We start from the raw sequence: 17,065 nt of genomic DNA, 5'->3' as shown, positions 1-17,065 counted from the left end.
ATCACTGATGGCAGCTGTTTGCTAACTGGATTTCTTATGTTTTAATATCCTACACCTAACTTGAGTGTTTTTATTTCATAACAAGGTCCAGTGGGCTTTAAATTTGTTGTCAACTAGTTTCAACTGAGCAATAACGGTCCAGTTCTCAGGTCACATGTCACAGAACTTGCACTTATATTTACTAAATTAGATGAAAACAACAATATTTTCTTTGTAACTTAAAGAACTACCTATTTTCCAAAGCACAACATTATAAAATATGTTTATGCATTTGGCAGATGCTTTTTTTTTTATGTTTAAAATACTAACAAGGTATTTGATAAAAGGTCTGGGCTGCACAGTCTGTATTGGACAGGATGATTAGATTTGTCAAATTTAAAATTTATATGAAATTACATACATTTGTGTTGGGCAGTGTCATGGCTCAAGTGTTTCTTTAGAAGATCTGTAAGTAAGACACATGTTGTACCTGAGATTGCACACATTCCACAAACGCTTATACTTCACTCATGAATCTATTTGCCATAATGCTTATTTTCTGCAATAGGTGAAAAGCCAACTTGCATTTGCAACAATTAGCCCACAAAAACAGTGATCATATACCGACCATTATCTGATCGATTAACGAATTAAATCAAATGTTTGCAGCTCTAACTAGGTAACTGTATATGTCAGATAAACCAGTGCAATAAATAGAACAATGTTTGCCTCTGAAATGTGGTGCAGTAGAAACATAAGCATAAATATGTGTTATTTATAACAGTCCTGCATCGATGGCCCTAAGGGACAGCATGACTGTGCACTAAACCCCCTGAACCTGTGCACCGTCAGGAGCCTGGTGCTCTGCCAGCTGTTCATTTAATACAGGGAGATTAATCTGCTTGGCTGGAACCAAAACGACAAAGACGCCTGTCTGATGCCTATGTCAGCAAAGTATAGGTCACAGAGGAGAAGTAGAGCTCCTGGGCAAGACATCATCGTCTTCGTCCTCCTCATCATCATCTATAACAGCAGCCCAGAGGTCATCGTTTTGTTTCAGCTCACTTACTTATGCATGGTTCCCACTTCCACAGGCAGAGAAGACAGACGGTTTCCAGACAGGTTCAGCTCGGTAAGCGAAGTGATGTCACATAAGGCCAGAGGAAATTCAGCCAGAGCATTATTGGACAGACTGAGGCTTCTCATTTTGCAGAACCTAAAAGAGATGGAGGGGAGAGAGAGAGAAGACACAAAGGCTTTAATAAATCAGTGCTACAGTCAGACTTCTACAACGAGGCGATAACAAAAATCACAAAACGCTTTTAAAGTTACACAACACCCGCATAGCAAACAAGAAGAAAGATGACCATAGAGGAAGTCTGGCCAAGCTCTCAAGGATACAGAAGCATAACAAGTCAAGTACACACACTATTTAAAGCCAAATGTTTACACGACTAAGAGTTTTCACCAAAACAATGCAGCGTGTGGTTCAGGTAAGCACTAGTTATGTGCATGTGTTTCCTGGCCTGTGCAGCCTAACGTAATCCAGTTCACAGAGGGGCCGGGGTGAAAGGCTGAGGCAGACGCATGTCCGTCCGGGGGAAAGTCACAGGCACCTCACGGGAAAAACACATTCCTGAAAACACTGCCTGGGAAGTGGGTGTTTATGGAGGAACAATGGTTGCATGTATACAGAACGTATTTATTTCAATCAAGTTAATGTCAGCCTTCAACCCAGTCTCCACCTGACACATGAGCCAGTGGAGGAGGACTCAGATGAAATAAACACACGCTTTGGTAAATAATAAAGGAAAGAAAAGAGAATGAGCTGTTTCTTTTGGGCAACATCTGCAGACATCTGTTGCAGTGTAAATACGTTTTTGCACACTACAAAGAAACACAAGCTCATAGCTGCTGCTGCTTAGATGTTTTGATCAGTATAAAGACTCCAGAAGCAGTGCCATTTAAATTCAGTAACACATGGTGATAGATGAAATGTGTAAAACAAAGCACAGATACTGGATGACTTCAGTTAAGAGCACTGACACTGAGGATTCAGGTGGCCAGCATACATTTTTCTTTAAAATTTTTTTTGCTCTGTACTGTAGAGCCCTTTTCTCATGACGTCCAAACAGCTAAATACACCCACAAACAATTCCTTCACATCTCCAAAACAGCTGAAACTCTTTATCCTCTGTCAGCAAAATAAACAGTGCATCACAACCAACATGTGGCGAGAAGCTGGACAAGGCGACTCAGATACTGGGTCGACTCTCGGTTTTTCAAACATCTGGTCTGTTGTCTTCTACTGCTGCGCTATATGACCAATGTCTATCATCTCCTATTATATTCTATCATTTAATTTGTTGTGTCATAAATCCCTGTCTCGGTTTTACCGGTCATCTTTGGATGCCACTTGTGTTCTCCCAGCATGAAGGCAACACAAAAAACATGGAGGAGAGTGAACGAAACATAGAAAAAGGTGGTTACGTGGACGTGGTTGTGTCTAAATTAACTGAAAAAACACACGTATAGAAAACGGGACTTTTCGCATTCTAATTCTACTTCCTCACATGCCTAATTTAGCTAGAAAATGAAACTCTGAGCATTATTTTTGCTACATTTATATACTTTGGTAAAACTATGACTCACTATACGGAAAATCTACACATGCGGCCCTTTTTTGGGTGTTGAACTTAACCCATTTCTTCTCTGTTATGGGCTGTTCATCTGCATATTGATAAATAGTTAAATATACCAAATGCTTATCATTGATATCGACAAAAACATTAGATTGTTTTCTCACCCAGCCCTAGTGCAGTGTACATTTCAAAGACAGTGGAATCCTGCTAAACACAATTTCAACAAAATTCTGGAGAACAGTGGTGGCAAACAGGCCTATGACGGTTATTACACAATACCCTCATCTCAGTCATAATGGTTAGAGTGGTTTCTATTCACCTTTATAAATAGAGCTACATGGAACCAAAACAAGTGATTAATTTTTTCCATTTCCTTCTAGACAATCTGATGCCATCTCCCCTTCTTCTATATGGTTTAATGGCTCTGAGTAGACAATTATCAACTTAAAGGGGTTATATGTAGTACTTCTACTGTTAAGTATTTAAAAATGACCTTAAATAATCATTAGAGAGATTAAAATAAAGTACTATGAAATGTAGTCGAAGATACTGGTGTATTGGTTTATAGAGATATGACCTGAATGTGTTCATACCAGAGTGACAGATTTATGTGACCACTAGAGGGAGTGGTGAGTCACTCTGCTGGTCTCTAATGGTGAGGAAAACTGATGAGATGAGACAAAAACTGCTAACTTTTACAGTCAGAGTCAAAGACAAAGTAATAAAAGTTAGAAGTACTGGTGTTTTCACCACTGGACACAGTTCTAAATGAAAAGAATAGAGTTTGATGATGAAATCAGTGTTCCTTCTACATAGATGAGTTTGATTATAAGACTTAAGTAGGTATAACGTTATTATGTGATGTTATTATCTTTGCTAAGTTCACTGTTTGTTCATCCACAGTTCAGACTAAACTGAGTTTTGTTGGTGGTTTTGGTAGTTGTAAGCGTGTTCTGATGCATGACTTCCCCCTGCTTTTGAGACATTGGATTATCAATACTAAATATAACCCATTTAACACTCATTATATATCAGTTTAATAAGTATATAATTAAATCTATTATGTCTTTTATTTAACGATGATTATTTTATACCTTGTTAGACGATTTGTAATATTGTTTATAGTTACGTAGGAGATATAATTGTATAATCCTTGGGGAACTATTGGTCTAACCTGCATAATCTGTGGTATTTTGAACCTATATTTGTTCTGTCTTCTAATATGAAACCGACCACATTTCAACAACCATCTTGACAGTAAACTAAACCTACTATTTGATTTATACTATACAAGTGGTCAAAAATGATAAAAAACAAAACAAAACAAAAAAACAATCAAAACGTTTACACAACACTTAATCCTCAAACAAACTTTTATGGTTGTGGCAGCTGAAAATGACAAAAAAAATGTGTTTTTTGTTATGAAGCAGAAGAAGAGGAGAGACTGACTTTCCCATGTTAAACCGTGTCAACAGCAACCCATTTGACAGTCTGATGTGAAAACAAGGAAAAGCCCTCTAGCCCAGAGGTCAAGGGTCTGGATGTCAAATCTCTCATCACATTGCAGCTCGCTTTTAATCATCTCAACCACACAGCCACCCCATACACACACACATCATCTGTAATTTGATCTAAGCTGCTTCCTCTTCAGACCATATGGTCGCTCCCCAAGACAGACAAACCGCCGAGGGACATTCCACAACTGAAAGACGGAACAACAACCAGGAAAATACTGCTTTTCATCCTGCTGTCGGGTTCCTGGAAACAGAGGGCGTTGCTGGAGACTCACCTGGTGAGTGCTGGAACACCTTTGTGCAGGGACAGGAAGTTGTTTTTCAGATTGAGGTGAGTGAGGTCCTGGCTGTAAAAGAGCTGAGCAGGCAGCTCCTCCAGGCTGCAGCACGACAGGTCCACTGAGTTCACCCTTTGGGATGCAATCTGACACAGTGAGGGACAGACAGGACAACAGTGTGGGATTAGCAACTAAATCATCACGATGACAACATAATTATAACCTCAGAACCAAGGAAAAGGGGACAGGAACACAAGCCAGAAACAGCATCCGTATGAGCATCATGAGAATAGGCTTCTGTTGGACACTCAGGAGGACATATTAAGCAAGAGCCTCCACTCCTTCACATGGGAATATTGAGCATCCAAACACTTTGTCTCAGGTATTCTGGTGAAGTTTTATGAACTATTTTGTATGAATTTTTTAATCCCTGAGTTCAGTTCACAAGTATTTCTGCATAACATCACAACATTGTACAACCTCAAAACCTATCACATATATTTGTGCTTTGGATGATTTTAGGAATATTGAAGTTGTATGAAAACTCCAACACATTATGACCATATTTGATTGAAAGACTGATCTAATCTGATACAGTATGAAACCTTCATAACAGCCTCTGTAGTGTTAATTGCATGTGTCATATAGAGTTCAGTGTTCAGATGAAGTAAAAAAGTAAAGTGATGTAAAAAAAACAAAACAAAACAAAACAAAAAATTCTTACTGAAGAAAAAAATACCTCTGTAGGATGTACTATTGCATCTTTAATGTTATGGTGTGTTTTTTGAGGAACAAGTGCATGTGTTCTAAATACGTGAGCTTTTCAACATGCTTACTTTGGAGGCGGTCCGGTGCCAGCGGAGATGCTCTGTGTAAGAGTCGTAGCTGATGTAGTAAGTCTGACTCTGAGGGCCAGCTGAACTTAAAGCCAGGCAGTGACTGTGTCTCTTCACTTCCTCCACCTGTGACAGAAATAACCATATTTAAGTTTACCTCACGTTAAATCATCCACCGTCTAGCCTACAGGTGGCTGCATATTAGAAAAGCCACATTTTCAACTTTTGACCTGTTCACACAAACTCCTGCTGTTCCAAAACCATGGGGACGTATCCACAAATGTATATTTTGATCTTTGGAAACAGCTGAATCAGCAGGAATCCACCTACTATTTTTGTATGGTGCAAAGAGATTTTATTCCATACCAACTCAGGTCCTCCTCCAGTTTTCTTGGAAAATTTCTGCTAACTTTATAGAATGGTGCAATACTTTGACTGATTCCAAACACTTGCAAGGCATCCATTTTGAAGTTTGGTCCACAGAGCTAATAGGCCCCATTTTTTGCTATTCTCTATACTGAATGATATAAGATGTTTTAACCATTTATAAATCCACAATGAATAGTAACCCGTTGACACAGAACATTTCGAGCAGATTAAAACATTCTCTCTTGGGAAAATATACAGTCAAAAAGGTGTTTTTTCAGTTCTGACACTATATTAAACAGACGTATTTGAAAGATGTGACATCTGTTTCTTCATCCTGCTTTCAGGGACATAGTTCAGGGTGCTTTTTGGAGAAACTGAAAGCAAAATGTGATTCATATGTGAAAAGACAACAATGTCGACTTTCTGCTTATCATCAGATTACCAAACAAGGTGATGAGCCAAGGAAAACAGCTGCTGACAGTTTTCATTTGAGTGACTTAAAACACAGTTTGTGTTGATTAGAGGCCAAAACATAGAGGAAAAAGTTTACTTTGCAAAATATCTGTATTTGTTTTCCGCACTCCCTTCAACCCGGAAAATCCCCTTTTTTCCCATATATTTGTATTTTGTGTGCTGCCTTTTGATTCTGACTTTTTTTGTATGACTGGGCTTTATAGATTTGTGGTTTATTCTGCTTTCAGGACATTTTGATATCATCATGTATAGTAAAGACTGACTAATATAATACGAGGATTGTTAAGATGGTATGAACCAGTTACAGAATGGAAATGATGTTAATACCCTGAATATAAACTGATTCACCAGAACTTAAATATTGTTTCCTTTGTTCTGCAGCAGGCCTTGCGTAAGTGGATTACTACTGCATTCCTAATGGCACAAAGAGAGCAAGTTGACGATAATTAATTGCTGTGTTATTAAGTTATAACTACATAAATGTGTACCGCTGATTTAAAACCACAAACTGCTCCCTTAAAGCAGCTTTATGTTGCAGTGGTTAAAGACATTAATGAATTTGTGAAAAGTACCTTTCCACCGATGAGGGGGAGGATGTGCATCTTGCCAGTGTGGGCGTGTTTCACAGACGAGACAATGAGGCAGGTTCCACTCAGTGTGACCTGACGCTTTGACCAGCGGTTCACCGGCAGCGCCAGCTTCCCTTTCCTCACGTTGAACACTCCGGAAAGCTGCACGCGCTCGGAACCGCCAACACTGCGGGGCTTACCTGGAGGAAGACAACAGGATACATTAAACGCACGGACGGCGACATATTTGCACAGCAGACGGTGTTATTTTTAGCTCTGTGGGATTTTATGAATCAGCTCGCTCACACTGGGTTCCTCTTTCAGAAAGTGAGAGGGACACAGAGCGCCGGTTATGTAAGTGAATTGTAGTTAATAGCCTGTGGGCTGAGAGAGTGAGCAGCCACTCAGGCGTGATTTGTTACATTAACCCCTCGCTGACACAAAGACCAGCAACAGTTCCGTTACAGTCTCAGTCTAATGCAGGGGACTGGACAGAAATAGCTGTGATGGAAGAACACCGGCCTACACCAGGAGTCAGCTACATAAACGCACTGAAAACCTACTTCAGACTGACCACTGATCTATTACAAAACGGCGTATCGGGACTGTGGGTTTTTACTTTCTGCTCTGACGATCACATTCACCAGACAACCTGAGAAAGGGAGACATGTGAAGAGCCTGAACCAGTGAGAGGCCTGAAATCAGATTAGCTTGTTATGTAATGTCTTACAACACCAGACCCAGATCCTCTCTGTTGCCTCCTCCATTGTCTTAAACAAAACGCCACTTAGGTTTCACTGAGACTGAGCAGCTCCTGAGTCCGGCTGCGTGACCACAACACGTAACTACTCAGAATACTGTTCATCTTGAGGATTTGCACAATGAATAAAAAAGGTCTGTTTCAAAACATACAGTGTCCTTTAATCCAACATGTGATTAATGTGATCAACATGTTTTTTATCTGGATTTTTTTTTTTTTTAAACATTGCAGACATTTTTAGAACAAAGACATATTTACTTCCTCTGCTGGACAATAAAGTGTATTCTCTTTTCTCACAAACATTACCCAGCTATTTTCATTCATTTAATGTCCAGAATGTATAAACCCTGTATGTATACTCAGTGAAATCAAACTAATATATTTGATCATAGATTGGACAAAAAAACTCTATAGTGTGGCTTCATGGTGACATACATTGCGTATTTCAGTAGGTTTCCTGATGTGGGAAACAAGCTGAACCCATACAACATGCCACAAAATAATTTCATGCATGAAATTAATTACATTCCTCTTCTTACATACCAAGTCATTATTTCATGATTAATTAATTAATTCATGACTTATTCATCCCATTTAAGAGGATATGTTGGGAAATATCCGGAGTATTCAGGTCCAGTTAGATAACATTTCATTAGAGAAAGTGCAATTCAATAATATTTCAACAACACATATGATCAGTATTCATACTTAAAAAGCATTATAAATAAGAACTGTAATGATAAATGAAGGATAAAGGCTTTTACCTCCCATTATGAGTCTATAGAGCTTATATCTGACATCATTTTGACCAATGTAAAAATGTTTGTGTGCAAGGAACCCTTCACTAAGGAAAAATAAATGCTGCTATTAATATGACTGGACTTTAACTTAGTGCTGCCAGCTTTCATTCAACCTTACCATTATGATAATATCAAAGTAAAATGAAAAAGTATAATTCCCTTCATTTCAAACCCTCCTGTGCAGACGGCTCCAAAGTCCTCTGAAAACCTAGATAGACTGAAATAAATCACTGTTAGTTTTCTGTGACCTCAGTTCAGATTTGTGATGGAGCTCAACATTGCCACGTTTTATCTGCACTTATGAAACCTAGTGACTCTAAAGAATGGGAAGAACGAACATGTAATAAGTGTGTCTTTTTTTTTTTTTTTTACAGCAGACCATGTGGAATACTTTTCTCTGACTCATTTATTTCTCTGGCCGTTGTCTCTTGTCCTGTCTCTTGTGTGCGTATCCAACTCAGTGACTCGGGTCAATGCTTATTGGAATGCACCGACTGGTTCAGCTGAGCAGCGTCACGAGAGACAATTTACAATGCGTGCAATTGGTTTTTCAAGCTTCCTGGGCCTCTAAATTGCTACCATAAAACCTACAAAACCTGTACCAGTTAAAAGAAAGATGAAAATTTAATATGTACTATACTTATTTACTACATTCCACGTGGAACAATGCATCGTGTACATTTGATATGCTGTCCACCGGTAGACCAAGCCAATGCTAACACAATCCATTCAGAGTTATTTCTGTAGATTAATTATTAAAATCACATTAAACATTTGATCATTTATGAAATCTAAAGGTAGAGCAGGTGATCACAGCTCTGTTTATGTACCAGAGGCTAAAAAAGAAGACACAGCTGACTCCACCAAACACACATCATTTCAAACTAAACAATAACATGGAATGTGTATTGTGCAGGTCCACCCTTCCTTAGGCGGTACAGGCTTCATAATGTTATTACATACACACATACATGCCCTTTCCTTCCGTCCATTTCTCTGAACATCCTGTCTCTCATCAAGTAGCCACTGCTCATTTCCTGTTCATTTTGGGGAAAAAAAAGAAAAAACTTGGTGCATCTCATCTCTGACAGGAGTCCATAAGTAAACCTGACAGCATCCTCTCCTGTCACCTGACCAGTACCGACAAGGGAATATGTGCTTGAAACGCCTCAGCTACGAGACACATCTGTTTGTATGTGTTTGACTTTGTAGAGTGAAGTGATGACCTCTGGGTACCGAAGAGGAGGAGGCTGCTGCTGCTGCGGTGGCACAGAGATCCGAAACACTGAGGAGGTGAAATCTGAGTTTCACTGAGGTCACTTTTTTCTTACAGTCAGCATTGTGTTTGTGTGTGTGTGTGTGTATAAGGCACAGTCATAGAGAAATACCTGGCTATCTCCTTTTTGTCACAGCTATTATGCTGAGTCAGACTACCCTGGCTCGATTCTGAATGTTAACATAAAGTAGAAAATCCAACTATGCAGGAAAAAATGTTTACAGATAAAATAAAATAAAAATAGATTTTTGCTCAAATCCAAGCAAAAACATCTTTGATAGATGTGTCGTGGAAATTGGCACAGACTGAAATGATTTTTTTTTTTTTTTTTGACAGGACACTTGAGTAGCTGGTCTACCTCTGTCTCAGTTGTTTAGCTAGTTTGTTAGTGTGGATACAAGTAGCTCATAAACCCCACTTTAAAAAACCTGACCTAACCCTTTAATGCCCTGTCCACACAACATTTGGTCCTTTTGTCTGTACATATTTTTTTTAGGTAATAAAAACTGAGATTTAATTTAATAAGAAGACACGCTAACCACCCGAACCAACAAAAAGAAGAGGGAAATATTTGCTCAGAAAAATATCTTATGTATGGTGTAGATAAGGCATAAAAATGCCAACAGCTTATCTCTACTTCATGAAGTCATGCCTCGTTAGATTTAGCTTGTTACACTTCTTTGTTCTTTGTGATTTATGATCATTCATTCAAACAGATCTGTGAATAAGACTTGATTACAGGCTTCTTATCAGGCCCACAAACTCTGTATCCTTCTCTTATGTTTCTTCAGTATCTTTTCTGGGTTACACTTTCAGTTATGCAAGTGTAACTGAACTGAGTAAATGGCAAACTCTGGTGGGCTGTAAGCTGCAGTGTTGTCCATTAATTGATTAGATCATTAACAGAAAATTAACTCCCATAATCATTTCTTCTATTATGTGATGAGTATGCAAGTATTATCAGCAAAGAGCACTTAAGTATGAAAAGTGAAAGCAGTCATTGTGCAGTAAAATGGTCCCCCTTAGTTTTTTGATATTAAATATGATGTTTTTGGATTCATTTTACAGCTGCATTAACATGTATGTTACATTTTACTGTTGTACATGTTTAAGGTTGATCTCAGTTGAACTTCTTCATATTATGTTGGTAGTTTAATCTACATCAATGCATCATATTCTATAAGATCATATGTTTGCAACGTTGCAGCCCTGTATGAAAAGTCAACGTCTTTTGAGCTCAGAATAACAGGCCTGTTTTCACATTCATGACAACGCATTTTCGCACTAATCCAAGAGGATTTCCAGCTAATCCAAGAGAGTTTATTTATCTTAAGAGGGAGGAGAATTCAAAACTCAACAAATAAAGGAAAACTTACTGAAAATCCAAACACTCAGAGATTCACTGCTTTCAACTAAACAAAACTAAGGCTTTCAGATAAATCTAGCAGAGTAGAAAGTATATTTATCTGTGAGATGTAATGATGTAGAATTATAAAACTGTATTTAAGTAAAAGCACTCGGCAACATTTAAACAATTTACAGTAGCTTAGAAAAAAAAAAAAGACTTCAGAATTCTACGTAAATTCCAACTAAATCCGAAAATAGACTCTTTTAGTCAGATTTTTTAAAACTGTAAACTGGTTGATATTCACGCTATCACTGTTGTAGACAAGACATGAAAAACTGCAACTACAAGCCCTTTCCTATCTGAAATGTGCCGAGTCTATCTCTGCACAAACACATGAATATTTGTGGTACATCATACTGATTCATCGCCGCAGTTTTAGCTTGGGCAAGGTCATGTGTTTCGGTTATCATCACATCACACCACACATCACACATAACTGTTCCTGTCACGCCTGTAGCACTTCCCCTTTCCTAATACACCCGACTCTCGGTGCTAGTTTCACAGCTGTCTGTCTGTCTGCAGAAGCCGACGGGCCCCTGCATTCAGAGGCATTACTCTACGACATCACGCTTTGTTCCTCTGTCGTGTCACTGTGGGAGCTGAGAGTGGGGTGAAGGGGAAGCACGCCCAACTCTCCGTGTGACGTGTCCAAAGTGGAGATGACAGGCATTTTTTTTATGTTACAGTGACGGTTCTGAAATCCATTACTACTGTAAGGCGTAAACATGAAATTACTAGTTAGGACAAGCTGTACATGTTAGGAATTTATAAATTTCATCCTGCATTCATCCTGAGCGATGCATTTATTTATTTTTCTTTCAAATTACATCAAGTCTCTTCCTTCTGTTTGGTGATACACATGTTAAAGTAGCAAAAATACATGCAGTGTGATAAATAATGTGACATTTATGAATGTAATGTGCAGAGGATTCACAGAAATAGAGTCTCAATGGGAAACTGATGGTGGCATTAAGACTCACACTTAATAAACATTTGTCAGACTAGCCGTAGTTTTATTTAATTATGAGATACAAAATTACAGCTGAATCCACCAAGTATTTATCATTCTAATACTGTAAATATAATGTATGGTAGAAAAAGTGCTGCCTTTAATGTGATATGTTTTAAATGTACAAATGGAGACTTCCATTGGCTGTCTATTCTGTCTAAATTCAACATATGAAACTAAGAAATTGCGATTAAAAATATTGCAATATGATCTTTTGCCCAGGTCGTACACCAATACTCTTTATCCCCACCGTCCTTGCTGGGTGTTTAAAAAAAAACCAAAACACATAAATAAGGTCAAAAACAATCTGCGGTTAATCCCATAAGAGATCAAAGCAGTTTTCCATCCTCTTACTCTGGTCGTCAGCAAAACAGGATCATCATCAATAACAACAACAACAACAAAAACACTGGCAGCACAACAGCAGAAACCAGATTTTTGTCTTTGGCGTAACCAAAGAGCACACCTGTTACCTCCAGATGTGTCTCCCTACAGGCCTCCACACAGAGAGGGAGGGGCGGGCTCACACAGGCATAACACTAGGCATTGTCCTGCTGAATACACTCGTTTAACAGTCTGACTAACCAAACACAATGACAGCACTCACACTACAAGAAGAATGGACGCACAATGAATGAGCAGAGATGACCCGAGCCTCCTGTAACCGGTTTACTGACAGCTAACCTCCAGTTTATTTATAAAACGATGGTGAGAGACATTACCTAAACAGGATTTGGTTATGGAATTTACAATACAAAATATAAATTATGTATTTATAAATGTCTGAGTGAATGAATAATGAATCCATTGTATGCTCTTTGAGTATGTGCAAATAGAAAAGCGCTACATAAATCTAATCCAATATTATTATTATAAATAACTGTATTAGTAACAGTCCTAATGAGGGATTACCCTCTTAAGTCTGTAAGAAATACTCTGGGGATCTGATGTCAGAAATGTAATACAATTTGGGTAATTACGTTTTCATTAGTGTGTTTGGCATTTTATAACAGGTTGTATCTAACCTTAAGGTGCACTGCAAATCATCGTCTACGTCTGAGTGTGGATCAGCAGACAAAAACAAACACTGGATCTAATGAGGATTCCATTTTCACATTTTTTTGCTGTAACCATAGGCGAGGGAGAGGCAACAGGTCTTCATCTGGATGAAATCTGTGACTTCAGTGCTACATGGCTCTCACTATCACACAGTGGACTTTTAAAAGGCATCCCCAATTTCCCTTTTAAATACTAATTTAAGACAAAGTGCAAAAGCATGTCTGCACCAGAGTAGGCTATGCACACAGCGCAGTCTGCCTACCAATACATGACAGGTGATAATGGAGTTACAACCAAGTTATCAGTAAAACACTGCATTTCCATGATTGTAATTTATGTTCAGTCTTTTTTAGTGAAGGTAAAAAAAATGCCCTCTCTGGTTAATGTATTATTTTCAAGACAATAAAACATACTTTAGAAATTGAGAGAATTGACGCTCATCTGGATCTGCCTGATGAGGGATGCCCAGACCTCCCCGACAGCTCACCCAGGGTGGACACCAAGGCATCCCCAGGCCAGCTAAGAGATATAATCCCTCCAGTGTGTAGTGGGTCTCCCCCTCAATTGAAACATGCCGAAAAAGACCCCATCAGAAGGGCATTAAATAAGCTTTCTAACCAGATGTCCAAAAAAAACCACCTCAGCTGGCTCCTCTCGATGTAGAGGAACAGGACTCTACTTCGAACCCCTCCCAGGCGACTGAACTCCTCATCCTAACACAAAGGCAGAGCCTAGTCAGCGGAAACAGATTTCCTCCTCTTGTATCTGCAATCTGACTCTTTTGGTCACCACCCACAGCTCTGGGTTTTTCAGCATTTCTTACTGTTTAACTTAATACTGCGGAAAATAATAGGCCACACAAAAAATGCCCCCTCATCTGTGATGCAGATAAAACATGACTGTGCTTTGTGATTCTTCATACTTGCAGCTGCTTCTCTACAGTTAACATTAATATCCAGTCACTGGTGCCTCCTGGGTTCAGTGTAATTCAGGCTGCAGTACTGTGTGAATGTCAAACTCATTCATTAGTTCTCCAGTGCACTGTGAGTGTTGAGAATTTCAGACTTAACTCAAATCTGAGTCTTCTGCATACAGTTTACAAGGTCTGCCCCCATACCTGTATGACTTTGTTTACTCTGGTTTGTAAAACTCAATAAAATCCACATGACCATCTTCCATAAAAGCCTGTTGCCTTTGGGCTATGGGGTCTCTCAGGGACACGCCCCACCAGATGGCTTAAAGAAATGTACCTCTACCAACAGCTTTAGAGTTACACTGAAAACTCTGCTATAAGGTTCTAAATGGCGGAAACACTGACTACTATCAAATTTAACTGTTTTACATTCATCTGGCTACATATAGCTGGGACTGATTTATTACTGTGTATAACTTCTGTATGTGTTTTATCTTGTTTGTCTAGTTGCTCTGTTACTGTGTGAGGGTTTGAACTGTGTCAGGTTACGACATTTAGCCTGGTTCATTCATCAAATAGCAACACTTATGTTTAGTGCTATTGTACATAATGATGAAGTAATCCCAAGTATTTAATATATACCACTTAAAATGGTGCAGCCTGTTGTTAAATAAGAGGACACTCACAGAGGCAAGTGCTTAGCTGTAATTTTCAATTTGTGTTTCTCTGGCACAATGGGGGAATTAACCCCATCAAAACAACAAACAAAATAAAAATGTGTCTGCATCATTGAGCAGTATATTATTTCACAAATGTGTATTTGTTTGGACCTGGAATTTCACAAACTCTCAGAGAAAAGGGTGAAAAGATATCAATACACAGGAGTATTGCCAAGATTATATTTTGTGGCACTGATTTACTTCTACCAATGATCTTTTTTTTTTTAAAGAATAGTTCTATCATGGATACAATGAATGCTTCCTAGAACTCAGTCTTAAAAAACTGCAATATATCTCCTCTCTTACAGCATTATAAAATGTCAGAAATATACTGAATAATAATCCCTACATCACCATACACATGTCACCAGGTTCTTTTCTGTTATCTGAGGTCACATGCTTGTAAAAAAAAAAAAAAAACCCAAAAAAACCCAAAAAAACAAAAAAAAACACAATTTGTGACTCAATCACAGCTAAACATCGATAACACTACTCACCGAAATAGAAGCGTATGAGGCAGCCAATTTCTGGATTCATCCCCTCCTCCTGCACCCTCCAGGGGTCTTCAAAGCCCAGATTAGTGAGGTACTCGTTCAGTATCTGCAGAGGCTTTTCATCATCTCCCAGCCGCCGCACAGGTCCACCGTGCAGCTGTAGAAAGAGGGCCGGGGTCGGACTGGTATTGATGGGCTCGGGCCATCCTCTGTCCCCCCCGGGGATCACCAGGTCGGGCTGGACAGATGCTTGGCTGGTGAGGGGCCGAGTCTGAGAGCTGCTGGGGCATTTAGACGGAGGTGTGATTAATGTGGGGGCATCTATGCTGTCACCGGCTGCAGCCTCATTGTCATCTAATGTGCTTGTCACTTGGGTGGGAGTGCTGCCGGGGTCCGTGGTGGAGGGCAGGTCCACTTGCTGGTCTGCAGCAGAGTTACTGGTTGAATGTGTCGGTGAAGAGGTGAGGTCTACTTCATCCGAGGAGCTCTCAAATGGGTCAGGTCCCTCTGTGGCGCTGTCACAGTTCGGGCTCTGCGCCGAGGACTCTGTACACAAGCCCACCCCATCACTCAGTGAGTCTCTGTGCTCTGTACACCTTGATCCACCTGGGCTGAAGTCCTCACAGGTGCTGCTCTCCATATCTGAACCTGAATAGACTCCATAACAGTCTGCAATACTCAAATCCATCCCTATGTCATTCAAACACACTTCTGAGGAAGAATTACTCGCCGTTTTATCATCCAACAACAGGTTTGAGGACAGTTTATTATCAACATGAGTCTGTTTTGTGTCACTGCTGTACTGGAGCTCCTCATTTTCTTCTGTTTTGGGGTTTTTGATATCCAGACTATCAGTGAGACTCCCAACATCCTCAGCCTGCCCGTTTCTGTTTTCATTAGAGTCCACCAAAGCAGTAGTTTTACAGGTAATTCTCAGTACAGCCCCAGCTTTGCTCCCTCCCAGCTTACAGGCCACCTCCTGAGCAGTAGTATCCACCGTGCACAGCACCGGCCGCGGGTAAGAGGGCGTGAGCCAGTCGTGGACGTGTATACAGCCCCGGCGGAGGTCCGACCTCACCCATGCCTTATCAGAGACCTGAAGCTGTTTCGTCTGCTTCTGTCGGAGAAAGGTCTTCCTGTCCAGGCTGAGGGTGCTTAGCGGCGAGGCGGAGGGAGCGGAAGGACCCCCGGCCGCCTCTGCAGACGACACCCCGGCCGAGCCGCTGCTGGTCGGCGGAGCCCCGAGCGACAGATTCCGCTTGTGCCGCTGCCTTCTCCTGCCCAGCAGAGAGTTGACAGAAGTGGTGCTGCTAACAGATGTCAGGCTGTAAATGTTGGCTGTTTTCACGGCGGGCATGTTTAAATTTTTGGCCGCACCGCCAAGAGCATTGGCAACTTGGTTCTGATAGATCCCATTCCTTATCGCAATCTGGAGAAGGGAGGTGGCCGCCAGCCCCTTCCCGAAGAGTTTCGCCTCTGCGCCGCCGCCTTCATCCTCCCCAATGGAAGGTCTCTTTCCAGCAGACAGCGGTGTTAATCCAGCAGGTTTCACCGAGTTTGTATCACTTTTAGAATCCACCGACCCAGGCGGTGTTGGTGAAGTTGAACACGCTCCAGCCTCCTTTTCCTTTCCACTGTCCATCCTGTTAGCTTAGCGGGAGCGGCGTCGGTCCGTCAGTTAGCCTGCAGGTGAACGCTAGCCTGCGTTAGCTTACAGCCGCTAGCTCTCTACAGTTACGGACTACTTCTACTGGCAAATATGAGCTTCTCCACGTTAGCCTAGCATGCTAAAGGAATGCGCAGTAGGTCCAAGAGTTATTCCGCTACATCATCCCATTTCATTATGCGCCCGTTAGCTCACAAATGGGAGCTAACCGGCTGGTCGACACGGGAAAACGCGTTTTCTAGCGGGTCGCCATGGAAGCTAACGCAGGAAGGCGCGTCTGCTACTGTACAGACAGATGAG

At 40.5% G+C, this 17,065-nt stretch overlaps 1 pseudogene; it reads right to left on the bottom strand.

Moving 5' to 3' along the window:
* LOC115418686 (PH domain leucine-rich repeat protein phosphatase 1-like) overlaps window positions 1-17,065 on the bottom strand; it is a 28,402-nt pseudogene extending 11,337 nt beyond the window's left edge.

This window comes from Sphaeramia orbicularis, chromosome 4 (assembly GCF_902148855.1).
Source record: "Sphaeramia orbicularis chromosome 4, fSphaOr1.1, whole genome shotgun sequence".
Lineage (NCBI taxonomy): Eukaryota > Metazoa > Chordata > Actinopteri > Kurtiformes > Apogonidae > Sphaeramia > Sphaeramia orbicularis.
The sequence above is the reverse complement of the archived record's forward strand: the minus strand, read 5'-3'. Positions and strand labels throughout refer to the sequence as shown.